We start from the raw sequence: 15,446 nt of genomic DNA on the forward strand, positions 1-15,446 counted from the left end.
ATAAAACACTTAAAAAAACAACAAAGAAAGATAACTATAGTCAATTACAACTGTTTTTACAGATCAAACAGAGGAAAAAAATATGGAATCACACAAATCTGAGGAAAATTATATGGAATCACCAAATAAAAACACTACTAGTACTTTGTTGCACCACCTCTGGCTTTTATAACAGCTTCTCTGAGGCATGGATTTAACTAATGACAAACAGTATACTTCATCAATCTGTCTCAAGCTTTTTCTTATTGCAGTTGCCAGATCAGCTTTGCAGGTTGGAGCCTTGTCGTGGACCATTTTCTTTAATTTCCACCACAGATTTTCAATTGGATTGAGGTCCGGACTATTGGCAGGCCATGCCATTGACATTATATGTCTTTCCTGTAGAAATGTTTTCACAGATTTTGCCCTATGGCACGATGCATCATCATCCTGAAAGATGATGCTACCATCACCAAACATCCTTTCAATTGACGGAATAAGAAAAGTGTCCAAAATCTCAACATAAACTTGTGCATTTATAGAAGATGTAATGACTGACATCTCTCCCATACCTTTACCTGACATACAACCCCATATCATTAATGATTGTGGAAATTTGCATGTTTTCTTCAGGCAGTTGTCTTTATAAATTTCATTGGAATGGCACCAAACCAAAGTTCCAGCATCATCACCCTGCCCAATGCAGATTCGTGATTCATCACTGAATATAACTCTCATCCAGTCAACCACAGTCCAAGATTGTCTTTCTTTAGCCCACTGAAACCTTGTTTTTTTCTGTTTAGATGTTAATGATGGTTTTCGTTTGGCTTTTCTGTATGTAAATCCCATTTCTTTTAGGCGATTTCTTACAGTCCGGTCAGTACAGTACAGTCCTTTTGCAACATTCCGTGAAGATTTACCTTCTTTGAGAAGTTTGATAATCCTCTCCTTTGTTTCAACTGACATCTCTCGTGTTGGAGCCATGAGTTATGTCAATCATCTTGGTTCAACACATCACTAATGTGTGCAAGAACTCGTTTTTAACTGCAGACTAATTAGCAGTTGTAATCAGATACAGGTGTTTGTTTTAGAAATGCAAAGTGCATGGTGATTCCATATAATTTTCCTCAGATTTGTGTGATTCCATATTTTTTTCCTCTGTTTGATCTGTAAAAACAGTTGTAATTGACTATAGTTATCTTTCTTTGTTGTTTTTTTAAGTGTTTTATACAGCCAGAATATTGTTTTGTTGAGTGAAAATTGTTTTGTGGCATATATGTGCTTGGTTTTTGCTCTACACAATTAAACACGGTTGGAGATAGGACGAGCCGTCTCCAACCCGTTCGCCAGATCATGTGCGATTTCCGCTATCGTGGTCGCCGCAGTGCATCAGCCCCAGCGCGACCGCAACCGCAAGATCGCATGCACGGATACACTCCTCATAGCGTGCCCGACGAGAGAGCATGCAGCAGCATCGAGCTGTCTCAGAGGGTGAAAAACCGCAGCGCTGGTTTCCAAGTCTCGCTGGTTTTCCAAGCCTCGAGAACGGGCTCTAGATCTAGTAAACACGGGTGGAGATAGGACAAGCCGTCTCCAACCCATTCACCAGATCAAGTGCGATTCCCGCCATCGCTGTCGCCGCCGTGCATCAGCCCCAGCACGACCGCAACTGCAAAATCGCATGCACGGACACACTCCTCGGAGCGTGCCCGGCGAGAGCGGAGCGCTTAACAGCGAGAAAAGCACAATCAGCCCCCCGAGAGCCGACTGCGCGAGCTCCACTCCTCATTAATGCTGCTTATTATAATATTAGGCATAATATGCGTGTGTAACTGATGCTTGTGTGACTGGTGCTTGAACAACTGGCGAGCTCATCGACGCCTTTCCATATCAATCTCCTCTGAGAAAGACAGGCAGTGCGTCACGCCCTCTCATCGGGGAGAAAGTACCGCAAACGCGGGCCTCCGAACCCCCGAGAGCGGGCGCCGGATCTGGTGGCTAAGAAAGAAGATAGGGACTTGAAAAGACCCGTCTTACGTTCCTTCCAGCAGATCCGAAAGCGAATCCCGCGAGCACAACCACCGCTCCGTTTTTTCCTCGACAAAAGCGGGGCTGGCACCGCGAGAAATGCCAGTGAAAGCTCTCTCCTCAAAGAGAGCCTTCTGAGAGTGAAGCAAAGGCTCGCATCGCAGCCGTCAACTCCCTCGAGAGCTGACACTGCGCGCTTCACTCTCAAGCAGACAACACACGAGCTGCGTGTGTCCGTACCTTTTTTTTTTTTTTTTTTGGCAGGGAAAACACACAGCCTGAACGCTGCCTGCTCTCGCCCAAAACTTCTCTTGATTGAAGCTTTGACAATGGAGTTTATCAGTGGACAAACGACACTAAATAAGACTCACAAACAGATAGTGACTGACAAGCACACACAGAGCGCTTGCTGAAGACACAAGGCTGATTTCCGGCTTTGCCGCTCATGCTTTATGCTTCCTGGTCTCTGACGTCACCCGCCTATGACGTCTCGCCCTTCCTTTGGACTGATTATACACATTATTCAGAGACGTCATGCTGGACGCGTTCCCCAAACGTTCTCGACGCAGCTCGAGTTCCTGAAGAGGAACATGAAAACGTATCATATGACCCCTTTAAACAGGTGCAGTTCAGGTAAAAGGAATTAAATTACAAATAGCAACCGAACCTTCAACCCACAGTCACCAGTTCACATGTTTAAGCAATAAGAAACCCCCATATTACAATAATCCAGGCATTTCCTGGCTTACCTTTAGACTAAACTGTACTGCGTATGTTTCACTCAGACACATGTCTTCAAGCCCCCACAACCCCCAGTCCATTCAATTCAGCACCGCCAGTTACAATCTGCTGATGATTCGCTCAGAATGTCTTCCCATGGACTGAATGCTCACATGCAGCCCAATAATTTCAAAAAGTCATACAACCCGAATTCCGGAAAAGTTGGGACGTTTTTTAAATTTTAATAAAATGAAAACTAAAGGAATTTCAAATCACATGAGCCAATATTTTATTCACAATAGAACATAGATAACGTAGCAAATGTTTAAACTGAGAAATTTTACACTTTTATCCACTTAATTAGCTCATTTAAAATTTAATGCCTGCTACAGGTCTCAAAAAAGTTGGCACGGGGGCAACAAATGGCTAAAAAAGCAAGCAGGGGGGAAGGCCGGGGGGTACTCCGACGGCGGCGGCTCCTCCGGTTTTGGGCAGCAGAAAAGTCCCCCGTTCCCTGCTCCTCCGGATTCCTTCAGGGAGGCAGCAGGCTCCAGCCCCCTGGCGAACGGCGCCGACTCCTCTGCTCCCTCACGGACGACAGCCGTCCCTCCACATCACAGGCGGCCGGCAGCGAGCTCGCCCGTCCCTGGCAACTCACTCCAGCCCACCGCCTCGAGCGTCCATGGCGGCACACTCCCTCGCCTGCTTGATGGCACCGCAGATTCCCTACAGCGGCGAGGGATCTTCAGCAGCGCGTCCCTCCTTCTCCCGGGCTTCGGCACCACTGTAATGATAACCCTTCCTAATCATCGGGAAGAAAGTGGCGGGAACCGGTGGACAATCAAAACGAAACTTTAATAATCAAAATAAACACAAAACAGATAAACACAAATAAAAACCAAAACATAAAATAAAGCCCAGGCCTGGTCCTCTCTCGTCCTTCACTGTCGTCGCTCCTGTTTTATATCCTTCCATCTCCTCTGTGGGACTCAAGACTGGTGGGTCGAACAGGTGTCGTTCATCTCCTAATCACTCCAATGCCCTCGGCCCCACCCCACTCGTCACAAAGTGCATTACATTAGTCTAGTCTAGAGGTCATGAATATATGAACTAGCTTTTCTGCCTCAGAAACAGGTAACATGTTCCATAGCTTGGCAATGTTTCTAAGATGGAAGAATGTAGTTTTTGTAACATTGGAAATATGGTTGTTGCTGTCCAATATAACACCCAGATTTTTGACTGTAGAGGAAGTAACAGTACATCCGTCTAATTGCAAATTTTAATCTACAAGATTCTGTGTACTGTTTTTTGGTCCAATAATTAATAATGTATTATCCGAATTTAATAGGAGAAAATTATTGGTCATCCAATCTTTTAGATTTTTAACACACTTTGTTAGCTTAGATAATTTAGAAGTTTTATCCGGTCTTGTTGAGATATATAGTTGAGTGTCATCAGCATTACAGTGGAAACTAATCCTGTATTTTCTAATAATATTACCAAGGGGCAACATGTATATTGAAAATAGAAGGGGACCTAGGACGGATCCTTGTGGCACTCCATATTTTACTGTTGAAAAAATAAGATGACTCCCCATTTAAATAAACAAAATGGTAGCAATCAGACAGATAGGATCTAAACCATCTTAGAGCCTGCCCTTGAATACCTGTACAGTTTTGTATTCTATCTAGGAATATGTCATGATCTATGGTGTCTAACGCAGCACTAAGATCAAGTAAAACTAGCAATGAGATGCAGCCTTGATCTGACGCAAGAAGCAGGTCATTTGAAATTTCAACAAGTGCAGTTTCTGTGCAATGGTGGGGCCTGAAACCTGACCAATTGTATGAAATTCTTCATACAAATCATTTTTTGCAGGAAGGAGCTCAATTGAGCAGACACAACTTTTTCTAAAATTTTAGACATTAATGGAAGATTTGAAATAGGCCTATAATTTGCCAGTTCCTCTTCAGGAACTCGAGCTGTGTCGAAGCAGAACAGAACCGCAGTGAAGCAAGCTCGATGAACGCTTCCTGCGGGCGAGTCAACCACCTCCTTGCGGGGGCCTTCCATTCTTTTCCGATCTGCACGAAGAAATAGACAGATCATGGAAACGCCTGTTTTCAGCCCGCCTCTAGATCCCCTCATCAGATTATTATGGCAATATGGTGGGATGGGAGAGCACGGCTACAGAGCGATGCCTCGGGTGGAACAGACGCTCGCAAGCTATCTGTCCCCCGGAGCCGCATCGTCTATGAAGGCCCCGGCGTTGCCCTCCAAGCCGCTCAGAACAACTTTGGCTTTGGTGGGCAAAGGGTATTTTGGTGGCAGCAGGGCAGGCTGGTGCATGTCTGCACACCATGGCGGTGTTACAGGCGTACCAAGCCGGCCTGCTAAAATAGCTAGATGAGGAAGAGGAGATCAAGTCCCATGATATCTTTGAGCTAATACAGACTGCTGATCTCTCCCTCCGTGCCACGCCGAGACATTTATGGCTGACCCTGTCCGAAATGAAAGAGCGGGAAAGGGCCTGCCTTATGGACGCCCTAATCCAGCCTTCTGGCCTGTTCGGCGACGCAGTCAGTACTGTCGTCGACAGGTTTCAGGAGGCAAGCAAACAGGCGGCGTTCCATAAGTTCCTCCCTCGTCGCTCTCTCGGGGCATCTGGGCGGGAGGTGCCCCTGCCGCATGCCAGCTCCTCGTATCGAGAGGCTCAAAAACAGAGCGTCACCTCTCGTGCTCCTCCGCGTCGTTCCCGCATTACACGGTGCCCGTCTCGAAACAGCGCCCTCTGGGGGCCGGTCTGCCAACCCTGCCAATGTTCCAGGGCGCAGCGGTGGAGGTCTCCAGCGAGCCTTGTTCTCAGTATCTTCCGCGCGCGCGCGTAGCAAAGCTGAGATGCTCGCCGCCCCTGCGGGGGCCTTTTACACCAGAGGTCAGTCTCGAGAGACTGATTCCCATAGTAGATTATTTAGCAACGTGGGAACTACTGCCAAATGTATCTCAATGGGTCCTGTGCACAGTAGAAAAAGGCTACGGTATTCAGTACGGCTCTGCACCGCCGATATTCAACGGGGTTACTCCAATGATAGTCGGCCCTGAGCAGGCTCTGGTTATGGAACAGGAAGTGAAAACCCTATTAGAGAAGGAGGCCATCGAGGTTGTCCCTCCTCAAGACAGGGAGTCCGGGTTCTAGAGCCGGTATTTCATAGTTCCAAAGAAGGATGGGGGGTTGTGTCCGATCATAAATGTGCGGGTCTTAAATCGATCATTTATGAGACTGAAGCTCAAAATGCTCACGATCACGCATGTTGTAGCTCAGATCAGGTCCGTGGACTGGTTTGTCAAAATAGATCTCAAAGATGCATACTCCTACATATCCATCATTCGACAACACAGGAAGTTTCTGAGGTTCGCTTTCAGGGGCGAATCTTACCAATATCGATTACTTCCCTTCGGCCTTGCACTCTCACCCCTCAAGTTCACAAAATGTGTAGATGCGGCTCTGGTTCCCCTGCGAATGCAGGGCATCCGCATTCTCAACTATATCGACGATTGGTTGATTTTAGCTCAGTCAGAGCAGGTTGCTGCTCGGCATCGAGATGTCTTTCTCGTACATATGGGGAGCTGGGTTTGAGACTGTACGCCAAGAAGAGTCTACTTTCTCCAGTTCAGAGAACCACCTATCTAGGCGTAGTATGGGATTTGACCGTGATGCATGCACGACTGTCCCCTGCTCGTATCGAGTCGATCCTCATCTCAGTCAAGAGAGTCAAAGAAGGCCGGTCACTCGCTGTCAAACAATTTCAGAGATTGTTGGGTCTGATGGCAGCTGCGTCCAACGTGATACCTCTTGGCCTGCTGTACATGAGACTCCTACAGTGGTGGCTCAAGACCAAGGGATTCTCCCCGAGGGGCAATCCACTTCGAACTGTCAAGGTCATGCAGCGCTGCCTCCGTGCCTTGGAAATGTGGAGGAAACCTTGGTTCTTGAATAAGGGCCCGGTGCTCGGAGCTCCTTGTTGCCATGTAATAATAGCGACGGATGCATCCCTTACTGGTTGGGGTGCGGTCATGAGTGGCCACCCTGCCCATGGTCTGTGGAGTGGTCGCCATCTGACATGGCATATCAATTGTCTAGAGATGCTAGCAGTTTATCGTGCACTGAAGCACTTCCTCCCAGACCTAAGGGATCACCATGTGTTGTTGCGCACCGACAACACATTGGTGGTCTCTTATATCAACCACCAGGGAGGTCTGCTTTCGCGCCCCTTGTACAAGCTGGTGCACCAGATCCTTGTGTGGTCCCACGGCAAACTCCTCTCATTAAGAGCAGTATATATTCCTGAGAAACTGAATATAGGAGCAGTCATACTGTCGAGGCAGGGGCCGAGGCCCGGGAAATGGAAGCTTCACCCCTAGGTGGTGAAGCAGATATGGAGAGTTTTTGGCAGAGCTCAAGTAGACCTCTTTGGGACTCAAGAGACATCACAATGTCCCCTTTGATTCTCTCTAGTTCATCTAGCTCCTCTGGGACTAGACGCTATGGTACAGTTCTGGCCGAGGCTTTGTCTGTACACCTTTCCCCCTATTGCTCTGCTCCCGGGAGTTATGGCGAGAGTAAGTTGCGAGAGTCTGTTGTTAGTAGCCCCATTCTGGCGGGGCCGAGTATGGTTCGCAGATCTGGTCTCGCTCCTCGACGGCTCTCCATGGGAGATACCGATCAGGACAGACCTACTCTCACAGGCGCAGGTCATGATAATTCGCCCTCGCCCGGAGTTGTGGTAGCTGTGGGTGTGCCCCCTGAGGGGGCACAACTCATAGCATCCGGTCTCTCAACCGAGGTTGTTGAGACCATCCTCCAAGCCAGAGCTCCTTCAACGAGGAAACTGTACGCCCTGAGGTGGAAACTCTTCACCTCATGGTGCAGAGACCGCCAGCTTGACCCAGCAAACTGCCCAGTTGGTACAGTTCTGGAGTTTCTACAAGCCAGGCTCTCTGCAGGGTTGACCCACTCCACGCTGAAGGTTTATGTGGCGGCCATTGCGGTCTACCATGCCCTTCTCGATGGTCAGTCTTTGGGAAGACGCCCCTTAGTTACATGTTTCCTCCCCGGTGCGCTGAGGCTGAGACCTCCAGTATGGTCCCGCATTCCCCCATGGGACTTGGTTGTGGTGTTAGAGGCTCTTTGCAAATCTCCATTCGAGCCGATTCAAAATATCTCAGACAGACACCTGACCCTTAAAACCGCTTTTCTGTTGGCCATTACCTCTCTGATGAGAGTAGGAGATTTACAGGCCTGGCATGACCAAAGCGTTCATATACCCTCGAGCGGGATATATTCCTAAGGTTCCCTCTATCACATCACAACCTGTAGTGCTGGAGGCCTTCTGTCCTCCTCCCTTTCGGGAGCCCAACCAAGGAAAGCTAAATTGTATGTGTCCAGTTCGAGCGCTGGACGCATACGTCCACAGAGCTGCCCTGTGGAGAAAAACAGACCAATTGCTTGTATGCTACGGTCCCCCCAAGAGGGGTTTTCCTGCTTATAAGCAGACTATTAGTCGTTGGATAGTCTAGACTATCAACACCACCTATAAATCCTCTGGTCGTCCCCCGCTGTCGGGAGCCAAGGCTTACTCTACATGGGGTATGGCGGCCTCCAAGGCCTTTCTAGCAGGTGTGTCCGTGCTGGACATCTGCAATGCTGCGGGGTGGTCCACGCCTTCTACTTTTGCAAAATTCTATGGCTTAGATATGCCAGTCACTCCAGGCGCTTCAGTCCTCTCGTCCTAAGCTGTGCTCCTCGGACACACTATGCAGGGATTTCGTAGCCTGGCAATTAAAAGTTACGTATGTAACTCTAGTTCCTCGAGGGAATGAGACGCTGTGTCTCAAGACCATACATCCGGCAACCCCTCCCGGTCCTTGCTGGTTCTCGAAGCTGATGCCAGCTGCGCGGCACGTGCTCTTATAGCGTCCTGGTCACTTACTTCACCCCGCCCGTGACGTCACGCTCTTCCATTGGACTGATTACACACGATATTCAGAGTCGCTCACGCTAGACGCTTTACCTGTAGTGCTTCGACGCAGCGTCTGGTTCCCTCGAGGAACTAGGGTTACATACGTAACCTAGAGACGTTCACTAGGATCTACTTTTGGTTTCTTAATAACCACATGCTTAAATTGTTTTGGGACGTGACCTAAAGATAACAACGAGTTAATAATATTGAGAAGCGGTTCTTCTGCTATAGGTAACAACTCTTTCAGTAATTTAGTATGTACAGGATCTAATAAACATGTTGTTGGTTTATACACAGCGATAAGTTTATTTAGCTCTTCCTGTCCTATTGTTGTGAAGCACTGCAGGTTATCTTTGGGTGCGATGGATGAAACTGAAGTATTAGACACTAGAATCTACATTCGCTATTGTATTTCTAATGTTATCTATTTTATCAGTGAAGAAATTCATGAAGTCATTACTATTAATAGTTGATGGAATATTTGAATCAGATGGCGTCTGGTTATTTGTTAATTTAGCCACTGTGCTACATAAAACCTTGAATTGTTTTGGTTATTTTCAATGAGTTTGTGGATGTGCTCAGCCATGGCAGTTTTATAGCCTGTCTATAGCTGGACATACTGTTTTTCCACACAATTCCAAAAGCTTCCAAGTTAGTTTTTCTCCATTTGCGTTCAAGACTACGAGTTTCTTTCTTGAGAGAGTGAGTATTACTGTTATACCATGGCACAGTACGTTTTTCTCTAACCTTTTTCAATTTGATGGGGGCAACAGCTTCTAATGTATTAGAGAAAACAGTGTCCATGTTGCCAGTCATTTCATCTAGTTCATGAGTATTTTGGGTACAAATAGCAGTTGAGATAAATCAGGCAGGTTATTTGCGAATCTCTCTTTGGTGGCTGGAACAATAGTTCTGCCCAGACGGTAACACTGAGTCATATAGTTAAAGATGCTCTAAGTGATGTCACACATTTTTTAGGCCAAAACATTTTTTGTCACATCCAGCAAACATCTCCTCACTATCCTCTAGCTGCTTGTCCCCTGAACACACTGTAAAAAATGGGGTCTCTCTAGACACCACAGGCTCCACAAACAACAAGAAAAACAAACTGGGCTCACCCGCACCACAAAACATAACAAACTGTTCCAGCCAATAACCGACAAGAAAGATTTGGGGGTGGGGTATGGGGGGTTAGTGCACGAATGAGGAGGAGGGAGGGTCTAGCTAGCCTCCGTTTTGTTTGACAACAATTTGAACGTCAACAAGAAGTTACGACTCCCGGCATCGCTTAGAGCACCTTTAATATCAGTGATATGTAGCATGCACGATACAAGGAAATGGTCGGTTACATCATCACTTTGAGATATGATACCTATATCAATAAGATCGATTCCATGCTATATAATTAAATCTAGTGTATGATTAAAATGATGAGTGGGCCCGGTGACATTTTGCTTAACTCCAAAAGAGTTTATTAAGTCAGTAAACACAAGTCCTAATGCATCATTTGTATTATCAACGTGAATATTAAAATCTCCCATGATTAGCGCTGTAACTAGAAGATCTGAGTGGAAATCTGAAAATTCTTTTAGGAATTCTATATACGGCCCTGGTGGTCTACGAATGAGGTTAAACCTGTACCCTTCGAGGGAACATCGAACTGCGTCAAATGACACTTTGGGGGAAAGCCCTCAACGTAGCGCCTCTGAAGTATGAATGAAATTAAGCCAATCCTGATTGTTGTTGCGTCATGACGTAATGTGTGACAGCATATGCGGAAGCTATAAAAGGACGCCGGCACACAACAGAGACAGCATTCTGGTCTTCAGCAAGTGCTCTCGGTCTCTTGTTTGTCTTATTTGGTGTTTTATTGGCTAAACAGTTACAAGCATTACTATGGAGAGCACAAGCAATTTCACTAGGTGTGTGCATTCCTGCCCATGTTATATCATGGGTGGGGACACACACTGTATGTGTGTGCATTGTTTGGGAGTGCAGCATGCGCGGGCAGCTCTCGAGGGGGCTGCTTGCGAGGATTTTGAGAGATTGCCAATCCGTGTGCTGCGCTCCCGCCTGGCCATTTTCAGTGAGGATTATTTAAAATGAATTAAAAACAGTTAGAAATTGATTTTACATAAAATAAAATAAACAAAACAGTGAAAATATAGTGCAATCAGTTCGGACATTGCACAGTGCTCATTCAATAAATGCACAGCTAAACAGATGAGTTTTAAGTCTAGATTTAAATGTGACTAGTGTTTTAGCACATCTGATCTCTTCTGGAAGCTGATTCCAACTGCGGGCGGTATAGTAACTACAGGCGGACTCCCCTTGTTTTGTGTGAACCCTTGGTATTTCTAACTGACTCGTTCCTAATGATCTGAGTTGTCTGTTAGGCTTATATTCAGTGAGCATATCTGAAATATATTTCAGTCCTAGGTCATTTAGTGACTTATATAGGAGTAAAAGTACTTTAAAATCAATCCTAAATGTAACTGGAAGTCAGTGTAAGGACCTGAGGACTGGTGTGATATGCTCAGATTTTCTGGTTCTAGTCCGAATCCTGGCAGCAGCGTTCTGGATGAGCTGCAGCTGTCTAATGGTCTTATTGGGAAGGCCGGTGAGGAGCCCATTACAATAGTCCACCCTGCTGGTGATAAAGGCATGAACAAGTTTCTCCAAGTCTTGGCTGGAAACATAACATCAAATTCTTGCAATGTTTTTTAAATGATAGTATGCTGATTTAGTTACTGCTTTGACATGACTACTGAAACTAAGGTCTGTCTCCAGAATCACACCAAGATTCCTGACTTGATTTTTAGTTGTTTGACCCCTAGAGTCAAGGTATGCATTCACCTTGAACACTTCATCTTTGTTTCCAAATGCAATGACTTGCAATGACAGTTTTTTCCTTGTTTAACTGAAGAAAGTTCTGGCACATCCAACTATTAATTTTATCATCGATGCATTGGCAGAGGGAGTCAATGGAGATAAGGCTAGGTAAATCTGGGTATCATCAGCATAGCTGTGATAGGCAATTTGGTTCTTTCTCATTATTTGACTTAGTGGGAGCATATACAGGCTAAACAAGAGCGGTGCAAGAATTGACCCTTGTGGGACTCCGCATGTCATGGACGTCCACTTAGACTTAGATTTAGTCTGAGAGCTCTCAGTCCCTCCATTGAAACTGTGTGTATGGTCTACTGTCCATGTCCAGAAAGGTAAGAAAAACATCATCAAAGTAGTTCATGTGACATCAGAGGGTCAATTAGAATTTTTTGAAACATCAAAAATACATTTTGGTCCAAAAATAGCAAAAACTACGACTTTATTCAGCATTGTCTTCTCTTCCGTGTCTGTTGTGAGAGAGTTCAAAACAAAGCAGTTTGTGATATCCGGTTCGCGAATGAATCATTCGATGTAATCGGATCTTTTTGAACCAGTTCACCAAATCGAACTGAATCGTTTTAAACGGTTCGCGTCTCCGATACGCATTAATCCACAAATGACTTAACCTGTTAACTTTTTTAATGTGGCTGACACTCCCTCTGAGTTCAAACAAACCACTATCCCGGAGTAATTCATTTACTCAAACAGTACACTGACTGAATTACTGTGAAGATAGAAAGGAAGAAGACACAAAAGACTGACTCGTTCACTTAAACTGTGTTCCAAAGATAAATGGAGGTCTCACTGGTTTGGAACGACATGAGGGAGAGTTATTATTTACATAATTTTGATTATTGGGTGAACTAACCCTTTAAATCTGTCAGGCATCAGGGAGAAAGACAGGGCTTTTCTCCTTGATGCCCCGAGTTCGCCTTCTGGCCTGTTCGGCAACTCGGTTAACGTCGTCGTCGACAGGTTTCAGGAGACGAAGAAACAGTCTGCAGCCTTCAGACAATACCTCCCTCGACACTCTCAGCCGAAGCCACAGCCTATGCCGGGCGACCTGAGGGCCGTCCTGCAGGCAAAGAAGGCTTCAACAAAGAGGCCCTAGCCAGCCTATGTCCTCTGCGGGCAGCCCCACCCGTGGAGGAGCGATCGAGGTCGCCTCCTCCACGGAGCCCGCAGGAAATCAATGTCGACTTCCTGCCGTTAAGTGCTCTTCGGGACGCATCGTCTCCAGTGAACATGCCCTGCACTGTCCTCCCCACAGGTGCGGCCAGGCAGAATTCACGTCCGTACATCGAGAATCGTTTTCAGTCGAACCCTGTCAGAGATCCGCTTCAGGGGGCCATGAACGAATCCCGATTAATACCCACAAAATGTGTGGATGCAGCTCTAGCACCGCTGAGGCTTCAGGGTGTCAGGGTTCTCAATTATATAGACCAGTGGTTCCCAAACTTTTCCATTACACGACCCACCTAGACAAGTGTAATATATTTCACGACCCACCAAAATATTAAAAAAAAAAAAAAAACAACGAGTGAAATTACTTTAAACCTAATCTTACTTAAAATTTTTATGACAGAAATTAAGTATTTAAGAAAAATAACCATTTTATTTTAGAGTACAACTGAAAATTTCACTACAAATTTACAAGTTTTAATTTTTGTTTACTGGCGTTAAAATATGTAGTGTCCATAAAAACGTGAAGCAGGCTCACTCCAGTGAAGTGTGATCTGCGCTGCTGTGTTTTGTTGCATTCATGATCCTTCCGTGTGTGTCGGCGAGAACGGAGCACAATCCAACACTTTTTTAGAAAAGCATAAGAAGCAAAGCAGAACTATCTAAAACAGTTTGGAGATTAAAATAATTGTGAAATAGGTAAAAAAAGACCGATTGAACCTTTTAATGACATTGCTCTGAGACCTTCAAAACACGCAACGCACACGGACTTAATTGCAATTTGAAAATCACACTAAGGATATTGCAGTTCATTATTAATGTTGGTGGGCTATATCGTTGTGATGAGTGGGTTCCCAGTTCCCGCCTCCTTCTTCCTGTGATTGTGAAGATTTTAATGTTTTACACTGGTGCCGAAGCCAGGGAGGAAGGAGGGGCGCGCTGCCGAAGATCCTTCGCCGCTGGGGTGAATCCGCAGTGCCATCGAGCAGGGCGAAGGAGTCTGCCGCCGAGGGTGCTCGATGTGGTGGGCTGGAGTGAGTTGCCGGGGGGGGGGGGGGGGGGGGCGAACTCACTCCAGCCCACCGCCTCGATGACTCCTTCGTGGAAAGAGGTGGGAACCGGCGGACAATCAAACAAAGTTTTAATAACCAAATAAACACAAAACAGCGCGACAGCCCCTCTCGGATGACTGCCGTGCACAAATAAAAAACAAACACAAAATAAAACCCAGGCCTGGTCCTCTCTCGTCCTTCACTGTCATCGCACCTCTTTTGTATCTTTCCGATCTCCTCCGTGGTTCTTGAGACCGGTGAGTGTTGCTCATTTCCCAATCACTCCACCGGCCTAGCTCTGTTCCCATGGCACTAGGCCCCGCCCCACTCGTCACATTCGTGCAGCCCTAGACTGAACTGTGTTAGTGTCTGTGTGTCATTGAAACGCAAAATTAGCTGCAGCCAAGTGACTTTGTGCGACCCACCTTGTTCCATTCCGTGACCCACGAGTGGGTCGCGACCCACAGTTTGAAAACCCCTGATATAGACGACTGGCTGATTCTAGCCCAGTCACAAGAGCTGGCAGTTTGGCATCGAGATGTTGTCCTTGCCCACATCCAGAGCCTGGGGTTCAGACTCAACATGAAAAAGAGCGTGTTGGTACCAGCCCAGAGAACCACGTTCCTGGGAGTGGTGTGGGATTCGGTCACGATGCGGGCACAATTGTCTCCAGCACGGATCGAATCCATCCTGGCCACGGTGACCAGGATAAAGCTAGACCTGGCCATCACTGTGAAACATTTCCAGAGAGTGTTAGGTCTCATGGCAGCAGGATCCAATATCATTCCATTAGGTCTACTGCACATGAGGCCCTTACAGTGGTGATTGAAAACCAAGGGGTTCTCCCTGAGGGCAAACCCATTTTGCATGATCAGGGTTACACGCAGATGCAGAAGAGAGCTTGGTTTCTGTCCCAAGGTCCCGTGCTAGGAGCGTCATGTTGCCGGAAAGCTATCTCGACAGACGCCTCCCTCGCGAGCTGGGGCGTGGTCATGGACAGCCGCTTTACGAGAGGTCTATGGCAGGACCATCATTCTTCCTGGCATATATACTGCCTGGAAATGTTGGCGGTTTTCCGAGCTCTGAGGAGCTTCCTGCCGGATCTCAAGGGTCGTCATGTCCTTGTGAGGACGGACAATGTGTCAGTGGTGGCCTATATAAACCATCAAGGGGGTCTGAGGTCTCGCCCTCTATACAGACTGGCACATCAGATCCTCTTTTGGTCCCAGGGGAAACTGTTATCTCTCAGAGCAACATTCATCGCAGGGAATCAGAATCAGGGAGCAGACATCCTGTCGAGGCAGGGGCTGAGGCCCGGGGAATGGAGTCAATATGTCAGAGGTTCGGCCCAGTGGAAGTGGATCTATTCGCTTCTCGAGAGACGACTCACTGTGGTTCTCCCTCACACATCCAGCCCCACTGGGGTTGGATGCTATGGTACAGACGTGGCCGAGGCTGTGTCTGTATGCTTTTCCCCAGATCACTCTGCTCCCGGGAGTTATAGAGATGGTTTGTCGAAACAGCATCAGTCTATTATTTGTAGCCCCATTGTGGCCGGCCCGAGTATGGTTCTCAG

Source organism: Carassius carassius, chromosome 31, assembly GCF_963082965.1.
Source record: "Carassius carassius chromosome 31, fCarCar2.1, whole genome shotgun sequence".
Classification (NCBI taxonomy): Eukaryota; Metazoa; Chordata; class Actinopteri; order Cypriniformes; family Cyprinidae; genus Carassius; species Carassius carassius.